Genomic DNA, 20,539 nt, shown 5'->3' on the forward strand with positions numbered 1-20,539 from the left:
AGATTGCCGAAGGGAAGCCTAGGCCCGAACGAAGAGTCCCGCAGGCCAGAATGGGCCCGAACGGAGATTGTCGGAGGCAAGAATAGGCCCCAATAGAGTCCCACAGGCAAAAATAGGCCCGAGTAGAGGAGCCGTGCAGGCAAGAAGAGGCCCGAACAGAGTCCCGCGGGCAAGGATACGCCCAAACGGAGAGTCCCGCAGGCAAGAATGGGCCCGAACGGAGAGACCCGCAGGCCAGCATACGCCTGAACGGAGATTCCCGCAGGCAAGCATAGGCCCAAACAGAGTCCTGCAGGCCAGAATAGGCCCGAACGGAGAGTCCTGCAGGCAAGCACAGGCCCGAACAGAGTCCCGCAAGCCAGGGTACGCCCGAACGGAGACTCCCGGAGCAAGAATAGGCCCGAAAAGAGTCCCGCAGGCCAGAATAGGCCCGAACGGAGAGTCCCGCAGGCCAGAGTAGGGCGGAACAGAGATTCCTGCAGGCAAGCATAGGCCCGAACAGAGTCCCGCAGGCCCGAACAGGCCAGAACGGAGATTCCCGGAGGCAAGAATAGGCCCGAGTAAAGTCCCGCTCCAGAGAATAGGCCCGAACGGAGAGTCCCGCAGGCCAACATAGGCCCGAACGGTCATTCCCGCAGGCAAGCATAGGCCCGAACAGAGTCCAGCAGGCCAGCATAGGCCCGAACGGAGATTCCCGGACCAAGAATAGACCCGAACGGTGTCCCGAAGGCAAAATGAGGCCCGAGTAGAGGAGCCGTGCAGGCAAGAAGACGACCGAACACTGTCCGGCAAGCAACAATAAGCCCGAATGCAGAATCCTGCAGGCAAGAACGGGCCTGAACAGAGTCCCACTGGCAAGAAGAAGCACAAATAGAAGAGGCCCCTAGGCAAGAATAGGCCCGAGTAGAGTCCCGCTCCCAAGATTAGGCCCGAACGGAGAGTCCCGCAGGCCAGAAACGACCGAACGGAGGGTCCCGCGGGCGAGAATAGGCCCGAAGAGATGTCCTGCAGGCGGGAATACGCCCAAACTGAGAATCCCACAGGTCAGCATAACCCTGAAAGGAGATTCCCGCAGGCAAGCATAGGCCCGAACAGAGTCCCACAAGCCAGAATAGGACCGAACGGAGTTTTCCGGGGGCAACAATAGGCCTGGACAGAGGCCCGCAGGCAAAAAGAGGCCCGAGTAGAGGGGCTGTGCAGGCAAGAAGAGTCCCGAACAGAGTCCTGCAGGCAAGAATAGGCCCAAACGAAGAGCCCCGCTGGCAAGAAGAGACCCGAACAGAGTCCCGAAGGCCAGAAAGGCCCGAACGGAGAGTTCCCCAGGTGAGAATAGGCCCGAACGGAGAGTCCCGCAGGCCACAATAGGCCCGAATAGAGGAGCCCTTAGGCAAAAATAGGCCCGAATAGAGACCCGCTCACAAGAATAGGCCCGAACGGAGAGTCCCGCAGGCCAGAAAAGCCCAAACAGAGGGTCTCGAAGGCGAGAATGGGCCCGAACGAGGGTCCCGCAGACCACGAGAGGAGCGAACGGAGAGTCTCGCAGGCCAGAAAAGGCCCGAACAGAATCCCGCAGGGAAGTATAGGCCCGAATAGAGTCCCGCAGGGAAGGACAGGCCTGAATAGCGGAGCCCCGCACGCACGAACAGGCCCGAGTAGCAGAGCCCTGCAAGCACGAACAGACCCGAGTAGCGGAGCCCCGCATGCACGAACAGGCCCAAGTAGTGGAACCCCGCATGCACCAACAGGCCCGAGTAGCAGAGCCCCGCACGCACAATCAGGCCTGAGTAGCGGAGCTCCGCATGCTAGAACAGGACCGAATATCGGAGCTCCGTAAGCACAAAAGGCTGGAATAGAGCAGCCCCGCACGCAACAGGAGACCCCAAAGGAGACTCCCAGAGGCTAGATTAGGTCCGAACGGAGAGTTTTGCAGGTCAGAATTGTCCCGAACGGAGAGACCCGCAGGCAAGAATAGGCCGGAACGGAGAGTCCCGCAGGCAAGAATAGGCCCGAACGGAGAGTTGCGCAGGCGAGAATAGGCCCAAAGGAAAGTCCCGCAGGCGAGAGAATATGCCCAAATTGAGAATACCGCAGGCCAGCATACGCCTGAACGGAGATTCCCGTAGGCAAGCATAGGCCCAAACAGAGTCCCGCAGGCCAGAACAGGCCCGAACGGGGAGTCCTGCAGGCCACAATAGGCCGGAACAGAGATTCCTGCAGGCAAGCATAGGCCCAAACAGAGTCCCACAGGCCAGAATAGGCCCGAACGGAGTCCCGCAGGCCAGGGTATGCCCGAACGGAGATTCCCGGAGCAAGGATAGGCCCGAATAGAGTCCCGCAGGCAAGAAGAGGCCCGAGTAGAGCAGCCATGCAGGCAAGATGAGGCACGAACAGAGTCCCGCTGGCAAGAGTAGCCCTGAATGGAGAACCCACAGGCAAGAATAGGCTCAAACGGAGAGTCCCGCAGACAAGAATAGGCCCGAACAGAATCCCAGAGGCAAGAATTGAGGAGCCCCGTAGGCAAGAGTAGGCCCGACTAAAGGCCCGCTCCAGAGAATAGGCCCGAGCAGAGAGTCCCGTAGGCGAAAAAGGCCTGAACAGAGAGCCCCGCAGGCAGGCATGGGCCCGAACAGAGTCCCACAGGCCAGAATAGTCCCGAACAGAGATTCCCGGAGCAAGAATAGCCCCGAACAGAATTCCGCAGGCCAGCATACGCCTGAACGGAGATTGCCGAAGGGAAGCCTAGGCCCGAACGAAGAGTCCCGCAGGCCAGAATGGGCCCGAACGGAGATTGTCGGAGGCAAGAATAGGCCCCAATAGAGTCCCACAGGCAAAAATAGGCCCGAGTAGAGGAGCCGTGCAGGCAAGAAGAGGCCCGAACAGAGTCCCGCGGGCAAGGATACGCCCAAACGGAGAGTCCCGCAGGCAAGAATGGGCCCGAACGGAGAGACCCGCAGGCCAGCATACGCCTGAACGGAGATTCCCGCAGGCAAGCATAGGCCCAAACAGAGTCCTGCAGGCCAGAATAGGCCCGAACGGAGAGTCCTGCAGGCAAGCACAGGCCCGAACAGAGTCCCGCAAGCCAGGGTACGCCCGAACGGAGACTCCCGGAGCAAGAATAGGCCCGAAAAGAGTCCCGCAGGCCAGAATAGGCCCGAACGGAGAGTCCCGCAGGCCAGAGTAGGGCGGAACAGAGATTCCTGCAGGCAAGCATAGGCCCGAACAGAGTCCCGCAGGCCCGAACAGGCCAGAACGGAGATTCCCGGAGGCAAGAATAGGCCCGAGTAAAGTCCCGCTCCAGAGAATAGGCCCGAACGGAGAGTCCCGCAGGCCAACATAGGCCCGAACGGTCATTCCCGCAGGCAAGCATAGGCCCGAACAGAGTCCAGCAGGCCAGCATAGGCCCGAACGGAGATTCCCGGACCAAGAATAGACCCGAACGGTGTCCCGAAGGCAAAATGAGGCCCGAGTAGAGGAGCCGTGCAGGCAAGAAGACGACCGAACACTGTCCGGCAAGCAACAATAAGCCCGAATGCAGAATCCTGCAGGCAAGAACGGGCCTGAACAGAGTCCCACTGGCAAGAAGAAGCACAAATAGAAGAGGCCCCTAGGCAAGAATAGGCCCGAGTAGAGTCCCGCTCCCAAGATTAGGCCCGAACGGAGAGTCCCGCAGGCCAGAAACGACCGAACGGAGGGTCCCGCGGGCGAGAATAGGCCCGAAGAGATGTCCTGCAGGCGGGAATACGCCCAAACTGAGAATCCCACAGGTCAGCATAACCCTGAAAGGAGATTCCCGCAGGCAAGCATAGGCCCGAACAGAGTCCCACAAGCCAGAATAGGACCGAACGGAGTTTTCCGGGGGCAACAATAGGCCTGGACAGAGGCCCGCAGGCAAAAAGAGGCCCGAGTAGAGGGGCTGTGCAGGCAAGAAGAGTCCCGAACAGAGTCCTGCAGGCAAGAATAGGCCCAAACGAAGAGCCCCGCTGGCAAGAAGAGACCCGAACAGAGTCCCGAAGGCCAGAAAGGCCCGAACGGAGAGTTCCCCAGGTGAGAATAGGCCCGAACGGAGAGTCCCGCAGGCCACAATAGGCCCGAATAGAGGAGCCCTTAGGCAAAAATAGGCCCGAATAGAGACCCGCTCACAAGAATAGGCCCGAACGGAGAGTCCCGCAGGCCAGAAAAGCCCAAACAGAGGGTCTCGAAGGCGAGAATGGGCCCGAACGAGGGTCCCGCAGACCACGAGAGGAGCGAACGGAGAGTCTCGCAGGCCAGAAAAGGCCCGAACAGAATCCCGCAGGGAAGTATAGGCCCGAATAGAGTCCCGCAGGGAAGGACAGGCCTGAATAGCGGAGCCCCGCACGCACGAACAGGCCCGAGTAGCAGAGCCCTGCAAGCACGAACAGACCCGAGTAGCGGAGCCCCGCATGCACGAACAGGCCCAAGTAGTGGAACCCCGCATGCACCAACAGGCCCGAGTAGCAGAGCCCCGCACGCACAATCAGGCCTGAGTAGCGGAGCTCCGCATGCTAGAACAGGACCGAATATCGGAGCTCCGTAAGCACAAAAGGCTGGAATAGAGCAGCCCCGCACGCAACAGGAGACCCCAAAGGAGACTCCCAGAGGCTAGATTAGGTCCGAATGGAGAGTTTTGCAGGTCAGAATTGTCCCGAACGGAGAGACCCGCAGGCAAGAATAGGCCGGAACGGAGAGTCCCGCAGGCAAGAATAGGCCCGAACGGAGAGTTGCGCAGGCGAGAATAGGCCCAAAGGAAAGTCCCGCAGGCGAGAGAATATGCCCAAATTGAGAATACCGCAGGCCAGCATACGCCTGAACGGAGATTCCCGTAGGCAAGCATAGGCCCAAACAGAGTCCCGCAGGCCAGAACAGGCCCGAACGGGGAGTCCTGCAGGCCACAATAGGCCGGAACAGAGATTCCTGCAGGCAAGCATAGGCCCAAACAGAGTCCCACAGGCCAGAATAGGCCCGAACGGAGTCCCGCAGGCCAGGGTATGCCCGAACGGAGATTCCCGGAGCAAGGATAGGCCCGAATAGAGTCCCGCAGGCAAGAAGAGGCCCGAGTAGAGCAGCCATGCAGGCAAGATGAGGCACGAACAGAGTCCCGCTGGCAAGAGTAGCCCTGAATGGAGAACCCACAGGCAAGAATAGGCTCAAACGGAGAGTCCCGCAGACAAGAATAGGCCCGAACAGAATCCCAGAGGCAAGAATTGAGGAGCCCCGTAGGCAAGAGTAGGCCCGACTAAAGGCCCGCTCCAGAGAATAGGCCCGAGCAGAGAGTCCCGTAGGCGAAAAAGGCCTGAACAGAGAGCCCCGCAGGCAGGCATGGGCCCGAACAGAGTCCCACAGGCCAGAATAGTCCCGAACAGAGATTCCCGGAGCAAGAATAGCCCCGAACAGAATTCCGCAGGCCAGCATACGCCTGAACGGAGATTGCCGAAGGGAAGCCTAGGCCCGAACGAAGAGTCCCGCAGGCCAGAATGGGCCCGAACGGAGATTGTCGGAGGCAAGAATAGGCCCCAATAGAGTCCCACAGGCAAAAATAGGCCCGAGTAGAGGAGCCGTGCAGGCAAGAAGAGGCCCGAACAGAGTCCCGCGGGCAAGGATACGCCCAAACGGAGAGTCCCGCAGGCAAGAATGGGCCCGAACGGAGAGACCCGCAGGCCAGCATACGCCTGAACGGAGATTCCCGCAGGCAAGCATAGGCCCAAACAGAGTCCTGCAGGCCAGAATAGGCCCGAACGGAGAGTCCTGCAGGCAAGCACAGGCCCGAACAGAGTCCCGCAAGCCAGGGTACGCCCGAACGGAGACTCCCGGAGCAAGAATAGGCCCGAAAAGAGTCCCGCAGGCCAGAATAGGCCCGAACGGAGAGTCCCGCAGGCCAGAGTAGGGCGGAACAGAGATTCCTGCAGGCAAGCATAGGCCCGAACAGAGTCCCGCAGGCCCGAACAGGCCAGAACGGAGATTCCCGGAGGCAAGAATAGGCCCGAGTAAAGTCCCGCTCCAGAGAATAGGCCCGAACGGAGAGTCCCGCAGGCCAACATAGGCCCGAACGGTCATTCCCGCAGGCAAGCATAGGCCCGAACAGAGTCCAGCAGGCCAGCATAGGCCCGAACGGAGATTCCCGGACCAAGAATAGACCCGAACGGTGTCCCGAAGGCAAAATGAGGCCCGAGTAGAGGAGCCGTGCAGGCAAGAAGACGACCGAACACTGTCCGGCAAGCAACAATAAGCCCGAATGCAGAATCCTGCAGGCAAGAACGGGCCTGAACAGAGTCCCACTGGCAAGAAGAAGCACAAATAGAAGAGGCCCCTAGGCAAGAATAGGCCCGAGTAGAGTCCCGCTCCCAAGATTAGGCCCGAACGGAGAGTCCCGCAGGCCAGAAACGACCGAACGGAGGGTCCCGCGGGCGAGAATAGGCCCGAAGAGATGTCCTGCAGGCGGGAATACGCCCAAACTGAGAATCCCACAGGTCAGCATAACCCTGAAAGGAGATTCCCGCAGGCAAGCATAGGCCCGAACAGAGTCCCACAAGCCAGAATAGGACCGAACGGAGTTTTCCGGGGGCAACAATAGGCCTGGACAGAGGCCCGCAGGCAAAAAGAGGCCCGAGTAGAGGGGCTGTGCAGGCAAGAAGAGTCCCGAACAGAGTCCTGCAGGCAAGAATAGGCCCAAACGAAGAGCCCCGCTGGCAAGAAGAGACCCGAACAGAGTCCCGAAGGCCAGAAAGGCCCGAACGGAGAGTTCCCCAGGTGAGAATAGGCCCGAACGGAGAGTCCCGCAGGCCACAATAGGCCCGAATAGAGGAGCCCTTAGGCAAAAATAGGCCCGAATAGAGACCCGCTCACAAGAATAGGCCCGAACGGAGAGTCCCGCAGGCCAGAAAAGCCCAAACAGAGGGTCTCGAAGGCGAGAATGGGCCCGAACGAGGGTCCCGCAGACCACGAGAGGAGCGAACGGAGAGTCTCGCAGGCCAGAAAAGGCCCGAACAGAATCCCGCAGGGAAGTATAGGCCCGAATAGAGTCCCGCAGGGAAGGACAGGCCTGAATAGCGGAGCCCCGCACGCACGAACAGGCCCGAGTAGCAGAGCCCTGCAAGCACGAACAGACCCGAGTAGCGGAGCCCCGCATGCACGAACAGGCCCAAGTAGTGGAACCCCGCATGCACCAACAGGCCCGAGTAGCAGAGCCCCGCACGCACAATCAGGCCTGAGTAGCGGAGCTCCGCATGCTAGAACAGGACCGAATATCGGAGCTCCGTAAGCACAAAAGGCTGGAATAGAGCAGCCCCGCACGCAACAGGAGACCCCAAAGGAGACTCCCAGAGGCTAGATTAGGTCCGAACGGAGAGTTTTGCAGGTCAGAATTGTCCCGAACGGAGAGACCCGCAGGCAAGAATAGGCCGGAACGGAGAGTCCCGCAGGCAAGAATAGGCCCGAACGGAGAGTTGCGCAGGCGAGAATAGGCCCAAAGGAAAGTCCCGCAGGCGAGAGAATATGCCCAAATTGAGAATACCGCAGGCCAGCATACGCCTGAACGGAGATTCCCGTAGGCAAGCATAGGCCCAAACAGAGTCCCGCAGGCCAGAACAGGCCCGAACGGGGAGTCCTGCAGGCCACAATAGGCCGGAACAGAGATTCCTGCAGGCAAGCATAGGCCCAAACAGAGTCCCACAGGCCAGAATAGGCCCGAACGGAGTCCCGCAGGCCAGGGTATGCCCGAACGGAGATTCCCGGAGCAAGGATAGGCCCGAATAGAGTCCCGCAGGCAAGAAGAGGCCCGAGTAGAGCAGCCATGCAGGCAAGATGAGGCACGAACAGAGTCCCGCTGGCAAGAGTAGCCCTGAATGGAGAACCCACAGGCAAGAATAGGCTCAAACGGAGAGTCCCGCAGACAAGAATAGGCCCGAACAGAATCCCAGAGGCAAGAATTGAGGAGCCCCGTAGGCAAGAGTAGGCCCGACTAAAGGCCCGCTCCAGAGAATAGGCCCGAGCAGAGAGTCCCGTAGGCGAAAAAGGCCTGAACAGAGAGCCCCGCAGGCAGGCATGGGCCCGAACAGAGTCCCACAGGCCAGAATAGTCCCGAACAGAGATTCCCGGAGCAAGAATAGCCCCGAACAGAATTCCGCAGGCCAGCATACGCCTGAACGGAGATTGCCGAAGGGAAGCCTAGGCCCGAACGAAGAGTCCCGCAGGCCAGAATGGGCCCGAACGGAGATTGTCGGAGGCAAGAATAGGCCCCAATAGAGTCCCACAGGCAAAAATAGGCCCGAGTAGAGGAGCCGTGCAGGCAAGAAGAGGCCCGAACAGAGTCCCGCGGGCAAGGATACGCCCAAACGGAGAGTCCCGCAGGCAAGAATGGGCCCGAACGGAGAGACCCGCAGGCCAGCATACGCCTGAACGGAGATTCCCGCAGGCAAGCATAGGCCCAAACAGAGTCCTGCAGGCCAGAATAGGCCCGAACGGAGAGTCCTGCAGGCAAGCACAGGCCCGAACAGAGTCCCGCAAGCCAGGGTACGCCCGAACGGAGACTCCCGGAGCAAGAATAGGCCCGAAAAGAGTCCCGCAGGCCAGAATAGGCCCGAACGGAGAGTCCCGCAGGCCAGAGTAGGGCGGAACAGAGATTCCTGCAGGCAAGCATAGGCCCGAACGGAGTCCCGCAGGCCCGAACAGGCCAGAACGGAGATTCCCGGAGGCAAGAATAGGCCCGAGTAAAGTCCCGCTCCAGAGAATAGGCCCGAACGGAGAGTCCCGCAGGCCAACATAGGCCCGAACGGTCATTCCCGCAGGCAAGCATAGGCCCGAACAGAGTCCAGCAGGCCAGCATAGGCCCGAACGGAGATTCCCGGACCAAGAATAGACCCGAACGGTGTCCCGAAGGCAAAATGAGGCCCGAGTAGAGGAGCCGTGCAGGCAAGAAGACGACCGAACACTGTCCGGCAAGCAACAATAAGCCCGAATGCAGAATCCTGCAGGCAAGAACGGGCCTGAACAGAGTCCCACTGGCAAGAAGAAGCACAAATAGAAGAGGCCCCTAGGCAAGAATAGGCCCGAGTAGAGTCCCGCTCCCAAGATTAGGCCCGAACGGAGAGTCCCGCAGGCCAGAAACGACCGAACGGAGGGTCCCGCGGGCGAGAATAGGCCCGAAGAGATGTCCTGCAGGCGGGAATACGCCCAAACTGAGAATCCCACAGGTCAGCATAACCCTGAAAGGAGATTCCCGCAGGCAAGCATAGGCCCGAACAGAGTCCCACAAGCCAGAATAGGACCGAACGGAGTTTTCCGGGGGCAACAATAGGCCTGGACAGAGGCCCGCAGGCAAAAAGAGGCCCGAGTAGAGGGGCTGTGCAGGCAAGAAGAGTCCCGAACAGAGTCCTGCAGGCAAGAATAGGCCCAAACGAAGAGCCCCGCTGGCAAGAAGAGACCCGAACAGAGTCCCGAAGGCCAGAAAGGCCCGAACGGAGAGTTCCCCAGGTGAGAATAGGCCCGAACGGAGAGTCCCGCAGGCCACAATAGGCCCGAATAGAGGAGCCCTTAGGCAAAAATAGGCCCGAATAGAGACCCGCTCACAAGAATAGGCCCGAACGGAGAGTCCCGCAGGCCAGAAAAGCCCAAACAGAGGGTCTCGAAGGCGAGAATGGGCCCGAACGAGGGTCCCGCAGACCACGAGAGGAGCGAACGGAGAGTCTCGCAGGCCAGAAAAGGCCCGAACAGAATCCCGCAGGGAAGTATAGGCCCGAATAGAGTCCCGCAGGGAAGGACAGGCCTGAATAGCGGAGCCCCGCACGCACGAACAGGCCCGAGTAGCAGAGCCCTGCAAGCACGAACAGACCCGAGTAGCGGAGCCCCGCATGCACGAACAGGCCCAAGTAGTGGAACCCCGCATGCACCAACAGGCCCGAGTAGCAGAGCCCCGCACGCACAATCAGGCCTGAGTAGCGGAGCTCCGCATGCTAGAACAGGACCGAATATCGGAGCTCCGTAAGCACAAAAGGCTGGAATAGAGCAGCCCCGCACGCAACAGGAGACCCCAAAGGAGACTCCCAGAGGCTAGATTAGGTCCGAACGGAGAGTTTTGCAGGTCAGAATTGTCCCGAACGGAGAGACCCGCAGGCAAGAATAGGCCGGAACGGAGAGTCCCGCAGGCAAGAATAGGCCCGAACGGAGAGTTGCGCAGGCGAGAATAGGCCCAAAGGAAAGTCCCGCAGGCGAGAGAATATGCCCAAATTGAGAATACCGCAGGCCAGCATACGCCTGAACGGAGATTCCCGTAGGCAAGCATAGGCCCAAACAGAGTCCCGCAGGCCAGAACAGGCCCGAACGGGGAGTCCTGCAGGCCACAATAGGCCGGAACAGAGATTCCTGCAGGCAAGCATAGGCCCAAACAGAGTCCCACAGGCCAGAATAGGCCCGAACGGAGTCCCGCAGGCCAGGGTATGCCCGAACGGAGATTCCCGGAGCAAGGATAGGCCCGAATAGAGTCCCGCAGGCAAGAAGAGGCCCGAGTAGAGCAGCCATGCAGGCAAGATGAGGCACGAACAGAGTCCCGCTGGCAAGAGTAGCCCTGAATGGAGAACCCACAGGCAAGAATAGGCTCAAACGGAGAGTCCCGCAGACAAGAATAGGCCCGAACAGAATCCCAGAGGCAAGAATTGAGGAGCCCCGTAGGCAAGAGTAGGCCCGACTAAAGGCCCGCTCCAGAGAATAGGCCCGAGCAGAGAGTCCCGTAGGCGAAAAAGGCCTGAACAGAGAGCCCCGCAGGCAGGCATGGGCCCGAACAGAGTCCCACAGGCCAGAATAGTCCCGAACAGAGATTCCCGGAGCAAGAATAGCCCCGAACAGAATTCCGCAGGCCAGCATACGCCTGAACGGAGATTGCCGAAGGGAAGCCTAGGCCCGAACGAAGAGTCCCGCAGGCCAGAATGGGCCCGAACGGAGATTGTCGGAGGCAAGAATAGGCCCCAATAGAGTCCCACAGGCAAAAATAGGCCCGAGTAGAGGAGCCGTGCAGGCAAGAAGAGGCCCGAACAGAGTCCCGCGGGCAAGGATACGCCCAAACGGAGAGTCCCGCAGGCAAGAATGGGCCCGAACGGAGAGACCCGCAGGCCAGCATACGCCTGAACGGAGATTCCCGCAGGCAAGCATAGGCCCAAACAGAGTCCTGCAGGCCAGAATAGGCCCGAACGGAGAGTCCTGCAGGCAAGCACAGGCCCGAACAGAGTCCCGCAAGCCAGGGTACGCCCGAACGGAGACTCCCGGAGCAAGAATAGGCCCGAAAAGAGTCCCGCAGGCCAGAATAGGCCCGAACGGAGAGTCCCGCAGGCCAGAGTAGGGCGGAACAGAGATTCCTGCAGGCAAGCATAGGCCCGAACAGAGTCCCGCAGGCCCGAACAGGCCAGAACGGAGATTCCCGGAGGCAAGAATAGGCCCGAGTAAAGTCCCGCTCCAGAGAATAGGCCCGAACGGAGAGTCCCGCAGGCCAACATAGGCCCGAACGGTCATTCCCGCAGGCAAGCATAGGCCCGAACAGAGTCCAGCAGGCCAGCATAGGCCCGAACGGAGATTCCCGGACCAAGAATAGACCCGAACGGTGTCCCGAAGGCAAAATGAGGCCCGAGTAGAGGAGCCGTGCAGGCAAGAAGACGACCGAACACTGTCCGGCAAGCAACAATAAGCCCGAATGCAGAATCCTGCAGGCAAGAACGGGCCTGAACAGAGTCCCACTGGCAAGAAGAAGCACAAATAGAAGAGGCCCCTAGGCAAGAATAGGCCCGAGTAGAGTCCCGCTCCCAAGATTAGGCCCGAACGGAGAGTCCCGCAGGCCAGAAACGACCGAACGGAGGGTCCCGCGGGCGAGAATAGGCCCGAAGAGATGTCCTGCAGGCGGGAATACGCCCAAACTGAGAATCCCACAGGTCAGCATAACCCTGAAAGGAGATTCCCGCAGGCAAGCATAGGCCCGAACAGAGTCCCACAAGCCAGAATAGGACCGAACGGAGTTTTCCGGGGGCAACAATAGGCCTGGACAGAGGCCCGCAGGCAAAAAGAGGCCCGAGTAGAGGGGCTGTGCAGGCAAGAAGAGTCCCGAACAGAGTCCTGCAAGCAAGAATAGGCCCAAACGAAGAGCCCCGCTGGCAAGAAGAGACCCGAACAGAGTCCCGAAGGCCAGAAAGGCCCGAACGGAGAGTTCCCCAGGTGAGAATAGGCCCGAACGGAGAGTCCCGCAGGCCACAATAGGCCCGAATAGAGGAGCCCTTAGGCAAAAATAGGCCCGAATAGAGACCCGCTCACAAGAATAGGCCCGAACGGAGAGTCCCGCAGGCCAGAAAAGCCCAAACAGAGGGTCTCGAAGGCGAGAATGGGCCCGAACGAGGGTCCCGCAGACCACGAGAGGAGCGAACGGAGAGTCTCGCAGGCCAGAAAAGGCCCGAACAGAATCCCGCAGGGAAGTATAGGCCCGAATAGAGTCCCGCAGGGAAGGACAGGCCTGAATAGCGGAGCCCCGCACGCACGAACAGGCCCGAGTAGCAGAGCCCTGCAAGCACGAACAGACCCGAGTAGCGGAGCCCCGCATGCACGAACAGGCCCAAGTAGTGGAACCCCGCATGCACCAACAGGCCCGAGTAGCAGAGCCCCGCACGCACAATCAGGCCTGAGTAGCGGAGCTCCGCATGCTAGAACAGGACCGAATATCGGAGCTCCGTAAGCACAAAAGGCTGGAATAGAGCAGCCCCGCACGCAACAGGAGACCCCAAAGGAGACTCCCAGAGGCTAGATTAGGTCCGAACGGAGAGTTTTGCAGGTCAGAATTGTCCCGAACGGAGAGACCCGCAGGCAAGAATAGGCCGGAACGGAGAGTCCCGCAGGCAAGAATAGGCCCGAACGGAGAGTTGCGCAGGCGAGAATAGGCCCAAAGGAAAGTCCCGCAGGCGAGAGAATATGCCCAAATTGAGAATACCGCAGGCCAGCATACGCCTGAACGGAGATTCCCGTAGGCAAGCATAGGCCCAAACAGAGTCCCGCAGGCCAGAACAGGCCCGAACGGGGAGTCCTGCAGGCCACAATAGGCCGGAACAGAGATTCCTGCAGGCAAGCATAGGCCCAAACAGAGTCCCACAGGCCAGAATAGGCCCGAACGGAGTCCCGCAGGCCAGGGTATGCCCGAACGGAGATTCCCGGAGCAAGGATAGGCCCGAATAGAGTCCCGCAGGCAAGAAGAGGCCCGAGTAGAGCAGCCATGCAGGCAAGATGAGGCACGAACAGAGTCCCGCTGGCAAGAGTAGCCCTGAATGGAGAACCCACAGGCAAGAATAGGCTCAAACGGAGAGTCCCGCAGACAAGAATAGGCCCGAACAGAATCCCAGAGGCAAGAATTGAGGAGCCCCGTAGGCAAGAGTAGGCCCGACTAAAGGCCCGCTCCAGAGAATAGGCCCGAGCAGAGAGTCCCGTAGGCGAAAAAGGCCTGAACAGAGAGTCCCACAGGCCAGAATAGTCCCGAACAGAGATTCCCGGAGCAAGAATAGCCCCGAACAGAATTCCGCAGGCCAGCATACGCCTGAACGGAGATTGCCGAAGGGAAGCCTAGGCCCGAACGAAGAGTCCCGCAGGCCAGAATGGGCCCGAACGGAGATTGTCGGAGGCAAGAATAGGCCCCAATAGAGTCCCACAGGCAAAAATAGGCCCGAGTAGAGGAGCCGTGCAGGCAAGAAGAGGCCCGAACAGAGTCCCGCGGGCAAGGATACGCCCAAACGGAGAGTCCCGCAGGCAAGAATGGGCCCGAACGGAGAGACCCGCAGGCCAGCATACGCCTGAACGGAGATTCCCGCAGGCAAGCATAGGCCCAAACAGAGTCCTGCAGGCCAGAATAGGCCCGAACGGAGAGTCCTGCAGGCAAGCACAGGCCCGAACAGAGTCCCGCAAGCCAGGGTACGCCCGAACGGAGACTCCCGGAGCAAGAATAGGCCCGAAAAGAGTCCCGCAGGCCAGAATAGGCCCGAACGGAGAGTCCCGCAGGCCAGAGTAGGGCGGAACAGAGATTCCTGCAGGCAAGCATAGGCCCGAACAGAGTCCCGCAGGCCCGAACAGGCCAGAACGGAGATTCCCGGAGGCAAGAATAGGCCCGAGTAAAGTCCCGCTCCAGAGAATAGGCCCGAACGGAGAGTCCCGCAGGCCAACATAGGCCCGAACGGTCATTCCCGCAGGCAAGCATAGGCCCGAACAGAGTCCAGCAGGCCAGCATAGGCCCGAACGGAGATTCCCGGACCAAGAATAGACCCGAACGGTGTCCCGAAGGCAAAATGAGGCCCGAGTAGAGGAGCCGTGCAGGCAAGAAGACGACCGAACACTGTCCGGCAAGCAACAATAAGCCCGAATGCAGAATCCTGCAGGCAAGAACGGGCCTGAACAGAGTCCCACTGGCAAGAAGAAGCACAAATAGAAGAGGCCCCTAGGCAAGAATAGGCCCGAGTAGAGTCCCGCTCCCAAGATTAGGCCCGAACGGAGAGTCCCGCAGGCCAGAAACGACCGAACGGAGGGTCCCGCGGGCGAGAATAGGCCCGAAGAGATGTCCTGCAGGCGGGAATACGCCCAAACTGAGAATCCCACAGGTCAGCATAACCCTGAAAGGAGATTCCCGCAGGCAAGCATAGGCCCGAACAGAGTCCCACAAGCCAGAATAGGACCGAACGGAGTTTTCCGGGGGCAACAATAGGCCTGGACAGAGGCCCGCAGGCAAAAAGAGGCCCGAGTAGAGGGGCTGTGCAGGCAAGAAGAGTCCCGAACAGAGTCCTGCAGGCAAGAATAGGCCCAAACGAAGAGCCCCGCTGGCAAGAAGAGACCCGAACAGAGTCCCGAAGGCCAGAAAGGCCCGAACGGAGAGTTCCCCAGGTGAGAATAGGCCCGAACGGAGAGTCCCGCAGGCCACAATAGGCCCGAATAGAGGAGCCCTTAGGCAAAAATAGGCCCGAATAGAGACCCGCTCACAAGAATAGGCCTGAACGGAGAGTCCCGCAGGCCAGAAAAGCCCAAACAGAGGGTCTCGAAGGCGAGAATGGGCCCGAACGAGGGTCCCGCAGACCACGAGAGGAGCGAACGGAGAGTCTCGCAGGCCAGAAAAGGCCCGAACAGAATCCCGCAGGGAAGTATAGGCCCGAATAGAGTCCCGCAGGGAAGGACAGGCCTGAATAGCGGAGCCCCGCACGCACGAACAGGCCCGAGTAGCAGAGCCCTGCAAGCACGAACAGACCCGAGTAGCGGAGCCCCGCATGCACGAACAGGCCCAAGTAGTGGAACCCCGCATGCACCAACAGGCCCGAGTAGCAGAGCCCCGCACGCACAATCAGGCCTGAGTAGCGGAGCTCCGCATGCTAGAACAGGACCGAATATCGGAGCTCCGTAAGCACAAAAGGCTGGAATAGAGCAGCCCCGCACGCAACAGGAGACCCCAAAGGAGACTCCCAGAGGCTAGATTAGGTCCGAACGGAGAGTTTTGCAGGTCAGAATTGTCCCGAACGGAGAGACCCGCAGGCAAGAATAGGCCGGAACGGAGAGTCCCGCAGGCAAGAATAGGCCCGAACGGAGAGTTGCGCAGGCGAGAATAGGCCCAAAGGAAAGTCCCGCAGGCGAGAGAATATGCCCAAATTGAGAATACCGCAGGCCAGCATACGCCTGAACGGAGATTCCCGTAGGCAAGCATAGGCCCAAACAGAGTCCCGCAGGCCAGAACAGGCCCGAACGGGGAGTCCTGCAGGCCACAATAGGCCGGAACAGAGATTCCTGCAGGCAAGCATAGGCCCAAACAGAGTCCCACAGGCCAGAATAGGCCCGAACGGAGTCCCGCAGGCCAGGGTATGCCCGAACGGAGATTCCCGGAGCAAGGATAGGCCCGAATAGAGTCCCGCAGGCAAGAAGAGGCCCGAGTAGAGCAGCCATGCAGGCAAGATGAGGCACGAACAGAGTCCCGCTGGCAAGAGTAGCCCTGAATGGAGAACCCACAGGCAAGAATAGGCTCAAACGGAGAGTCCCGCAGACAAGAATAGGCCCGAACAGAATCCCAGAGGCAAGAATTGAGGAGCCCCGTAGGCAAGAGTAGGCCCGACTAAAGGCCCGCTCCAGAGAATAGGCCCGAGCAGAGAGTCCCGTAGGCGAAAAAGGCCTGAACAGAGAGCCCCGCAGGCAGGCATGGGCCCGAACAGAGTCCCACAGGCCAGAATAGTCCCGAACAGAGATTCCCGGAGCAAGAATAGCCCCGAACAGAATTCCGCAGGCCAGCATACGCCTGAACGGAGATTGCCGAAGGGAAGCCTAGGCCCGAACGAAGAGTCCCGCAGGCCAGAATGGGCCCGAACGGAGATTGTCGGAGGCAAGAATAGGCCCCAATAGAGTCCCACAGGCAAAAATAGGCCCGAGTAGAGGAGCCGTGCAGGCAAGAAGAGGCCCGAACAGAGTCCCGCGGGCAAGGATACGCCCAAACGGAGAGTCCCGCAGGCAAGAATGGGCCCGAACGGAGAGACCCGCAGGCCAGCATACGCCTGAACGGAGATTCCCGCAGGCAAGCATAGGCCCAAACAGAGTCCTGCAGGCCAGAATAGGCCCGAACGGAGAGTCCTGCAGGCAAGCACAGGCCCGAACAGAGTCCCGCAAGCCAGGGTACGCCCGAACGGAGACTCCCGGAGCAAGAATAGGCCCGAAAAGAGTCCCGCAGGCCAGAATAGGCCCGAACGGAGAGTCCCGCAGGCCAGAGTAGGGCGGAACAGAGATTCCTGCAGGCAAGCATAGGCCCGAACAGAGTCCCGCAGGCCCGAACAGGCCAGAACGGAGATTCCCGGAGGCAAGAATAGGCCCGAGTAAAGTCCCGCTCCAGAGAATAGGCCCGAACGGAGAGTCCCGCAGGCCAACATAGGCCCGAACGGTCATTCCCGCAGGCAAGCATAGGCCCGAACAGAGTCCAGCAGGCCAGCATAGGCCCGAACGGAGATTCCCGGACCAAGAATAGACCCGAACGGTGTCCCGAAGGCAAAATGAGGCCCGAGTAGAGGAGCCGTGCAGGCAAGAAGACGACCGAACACTGTCCGGCAAGCAACAATAAGCCCGAATGCAGAATCCTGCAGGCAAGAACGGGCCTGAACAGAGTCCCACTGGCAAGAAGAAGCACAAATAGAAGAGGCCCCTAGGCAAGAATAGGCCCGAGTAGAGTCCCGCTCCCAAGATTAGGCCCGAACGGAGAGTCCCGCAGGCCAGAAACGACCGAACGGAGGGTCCCGCGGGCGAGAATAGGCCCGAAGAGATGTCCTGCAGGCGGGAATACGCCCAAACTGAGAATCCCACAGGTCAGCATAACCCTGAAAGGAGATTCCCGCAGGCAAGCATAGGCCCGAACAGAGTCCCACAAGCCAGAATAGGACCGAACGGAGTTTTCCGGGGGCAACAATAGGCCTGGACAGAGGCCCGCAGGCAAAAAGAGGCCCGAGTAGAGGGGCTGTGCAGGCAAGAAGAGTCCCGAACAGAGTCCTGCAGGCAAGAATAGGCCCAAACGAAGAGCCCCGCTGGCAAGAAGAGACCCGAACAGAGTCCCGAAGGCCAGAAAGGCCCGAACGGAGAGTTCCCCAGGTGAGAATAGGCCCGAACGGAGAGTCCCGCAGGCCACAATAGGCCCGAATAGAGGAGCCCTTAGGCAAAAATAGGCCCGAATAGAGACCCGCTCACAAGAATAGGCCCGAACGGAGAGTCCCGCAGGCCAGAAAAGCCCAAACAGAGGGTCTCGAAGGCGAGAATGGGCCCGAACGAGGGTCCCGCAGACCACGAGAGGAGCGAACGGAGAGTCTCGCAGGCCAGAAAAGGCCCGAACAGAATCCCGCAGGGAAGTATAGGCCCGAATAGAGTCCCGCAGGGAAGGACAGGCCTGAATAGCGGAGCCCCGCACGCACGAACAGGCCCGAGTAGCAGAGCCCTGCAAGCACGAACAGACCCGAGTAGCGGAGCCCCGCATGCACGAACAGGCCCAAGTAGTGGAACCCCGCATGCACCAACAGGCCCGAGTAGCAGAGCCCCGCACGCACAATCAGGCCTGAGTAGCGGAGCTCCGCATGCTAGAACAGGACCGAATATCGGAGCTCCGTAAGCACAAAAGGCTGGAATAGAGCAGCCCCGCACGCAACAGGAGACCCCAAAGGAGACTCCCAGAGGCTAGATTAGGTCCGAACGGAGAGTTTTGCAGGTCAGAATTGTCCCGAACGGAGAGACCCGCAGGCAAGAATAGGCCGGAACGGAGAGTCCCGCAGGCAAGAATAGGCCCGAACGGAGAGTTGCGCAGGCGAGAATAGGCCCAAAGGAAAGTCCCGCAGGCGAGAGAATATGCCCAAATTGAGAATACCGCAGGCCAGCATACGCCTGAACGGAGATTCCCGTAGGCAAGCATAGGCCCAAACAGAGTCCCGCAGGCCAGAACAGGCCCGAACGGGGAGTCCTGCAGGCCACAATAGGCCGGAACAGAGATTCCTGCAGGCAAGCATAGGCCCAAACAGAGTCCCACAGGCCAGAATAGGCCCGAACGGAGTCCCGCAGGCCAGGGTATGCCCGAACGGAGATTCCCGGAGCAAGGATAGGCCCGAATAGAGTCCCGCAGGCAAGAAGAGGCCCGAGTAGAGCAGCCATGCAGGCAAGATGAGGCACGAACAGAGTCCCGCTGGCAAGAGTAGCCCTGAATGGAGAACCCACAGGCAAGAATAGGCTCAAACGGAGAGTCCCGCAGACAAGAATAGGCCCGAACAGAATCCCAGAGGCAAGAATTGAGGAGCCCCGTAGGCAAGAGTAGGCCCGACTAAAGGCCCGCTCCAGAGAATAGGCCCGAGCAGAGAGTCCCGTAGGCGAAAAAGGCCTGAACAGAGAGCCCCGCAGGCAGGCATGGGCCCGAACAGAGTCCCACAGGCCAGAATAGTCCCGAACAGAGATTCCCGGAGCAAGAATAGCCCCGAACAGAATTCCGCAGGCCAGCATACGCCTGAACGGAGATTGCCGAAGGGAAGCCTAGGCCCGAACGAAGAGTCCCGCAGGCCAGAATGGGCCCGAACGGAGATTGTCGGAGGCAAGAATAGGCCCCAATAGAGTCCCACAGGCAAAAATAGGCCCGAGTAGAGGAGCCGTGCAGGCAAGAAGAGGCCCGAACAGAGTCCCGCGGGCAAGGATACGCCCAAACGGAGAGTCCCGCAGGCAAGAATGGGCCCGAACGGAGAGACCCGCAGGCCAGCATACGCCTGAACGGAGATTCCCGCAGGCAAGCATAGGCCCAAACAGAGTCCTGCAGGCCAGAATAGGCCCGAACGGAGAGTCCTGCAGGCAAGCACAGGCCCGAACAGAGTCCCGCAAGCCAGGGTACGCCCGAACGGAGACTCCCGGAGCAAGAATAGGCCCGAAAAGAGTCCCGCAGGCCAGAATAGGCCCGAACGGAGAGTCCCGCAGGCCAGAGTAGGGCGGAACAGAGATTCCTGCAGGCAAGCATAGGCCCGAACAGAGTCCCGCAGGCCCGAACAGGCCAGAACGGAGATTCCCGGAGGCAAGAATAGGCCCGAGTAAAGTCCCGCTCCAGAGAATAGGCCCGAACGGAGAGTCCCGCAGGCCAACATAGGCCCGAACGGTCATTCCCGCAGGCAAGCATAGGCCCGAACAGAGTCCAGCAGGCCAGCATAGGCCCGAACGGAGATTCCCGGACCAAGAATAGACCCGAACGGTGTCCCGAAGGCAAAATGAGGCCCGAGTAGAGGAGCCGTGCAGGCAAGAAGACGACCGAACACTGTCCGGCAAGCAACAATAAGCCCGAATGCAGAATCCTGCAGGCAAGAACGGGCCTGAACAGAGTCCCACTGGCAAGAAGAAGCACAAATAGAAGAGGCCCCTAGGCAAGAATAGGCCCGAGTAGAGTCCCGCTCCCAAGATTAGGCCCGAACGGAGAGTCCCGCAGGCCAGAAACGACCGAACGGAGGGTCCCGCGGGCGAGAATAGGCCCGAAGAGATGTCCTGCAGGCGGGAATACGCCCAAACTGAGAATCCCACAGGTCAGCATAACCCTGAAAGGAGATTCCCGCAGGCAAGCATAGGCCCGAACAGAGTCCCACAAGCCAGAATAGGACCGAACGGAGTTTTCCGGGGGCAACAATAGGCCTGGACAGAGGCCCGCAGGCAAAAAGAGGCCCGAGTAGAGGGGCTGTGCAGGCAAGAAGAGTCCCGAACAGAGTCCTGCAAGCAAGAATAGGCCCAAACGAAGAGCCCCGCTGGCAAGAAGAGACCCGAACAGAGTCCCGAAGGCCAGAAAGGCCCGAACGGAGAGTTCCCCAGGTGAGAATAGGCCCGAACGGAGAGTCCCGCAGGCCACAATAGGCCCGAATAGAGGAGCCCTTAGGCAAAAATAGGCCCGAATAGAGACCCGCTCACAAGAATAGGCCTGAACGGAGAGTCCCGCAGGCCAGAAAAGCCCAAACAGAGGGTCTCGAAGGCGAGAATGGGCCCGAACGAGGGTCCCGCAGACCACGAGAGG

The sequence above is a fragment of the Elephas maximus genome, chromosome 16, assembly GCF_024166365.1.
Source record: "Elephas maximus indicus isolate mEleMax1 chromosome 16, mEleMax1 primary haplotype, whole genome shotgun sequence".
Lineage (NCBI taxonomy): Eukaryota > Metazoa > Chordata > Mammalia > Proboscidea > Elephantidae > Elephas > Elephas maximus.